At 73.7% G+C, this 441-nt stretch overlaps 1 protein-coding gene across 3 annotated transcripts in view; it reads left to right on the top strand.

The window, feature by feature from the left end:
* The first annotated feature begins 69 nt into the window (after positions 1–69).
* The window catches only part of CTNNB1 (catenin beta 1), a 35,956-nt gene continuing 35,584 nt past the window's right edge, over positions 70–441 (top strand). For all 3 annotated transcript variants that reach the window (XM_011357391.2, XM_011357394.2, XM_011357393.2), the window contains exon 1: positions 70–286. The gene's annotated coding sequence lies outside the window, so the exon portion shown is untranslated. The remainder of the gene's footprint in view (positions 287–441) is intronic.

Genomic DNA, 441 nt, shown 5'->3' with positions numbered 1-441 from the left:
TCCGCGTCCGCCCGCGCCCCGCCCCTTGTCCTCGCGCGGCGGAACGCTCCGCGCTGCGCCGGTGGCGGCAGGATACCACGACTCTGCGCGACTTATAAGAGGTCCTTGTGCGGCGCCATTTTAAGCCTCTCGGTCTGTGGCAGCCGCGTTATCCCGGCTCCGGGAGCAGAAAGCGAGGAGGCGGAGACGGAGGAGGGTCCGAGAGGCAGCCCCAGTCCGCGCCGAGCCGCCACCGCAGGCCGAGGACCGCTGGACTCCCGCGGCGGGAGGAGCCTGTTCCCCTGAGGTGCTGGGGCGCTCCTTTCCTTACCCTTCCGGGGCTGCTCCCGCTCCCTCTTCGGAGCCAAACTTCGTCGCGGGCGCGCGGTCCCGCCGGCGGCTGAGCGCCGGGCCCGGTGCTGCCCGGAGGCCCGGAGGAGGGAGCAGGGGTGCGGGCCGGGG

This window comes from Pteropus vampyrus, unplaced genomic scaffold (assembly GCF_000151845.1).
Source record: "Pteropus vampyrus isolate Shadow unplaced genomic scaffold, Pvam_2.0 Scaffold35, whole genome shotgun sequence".
NCBI lineage: Eukaryota > Metazoa > Chordata > Mammalia > Chiroptera > Pteropodidae > Pteropus > Pteropus vampyrus.
The sequence above is the reverse complement of the archived record's forward strand: the minus strand, read 5'-3'. Positions and strand labels throughout refer to the sequence as shown.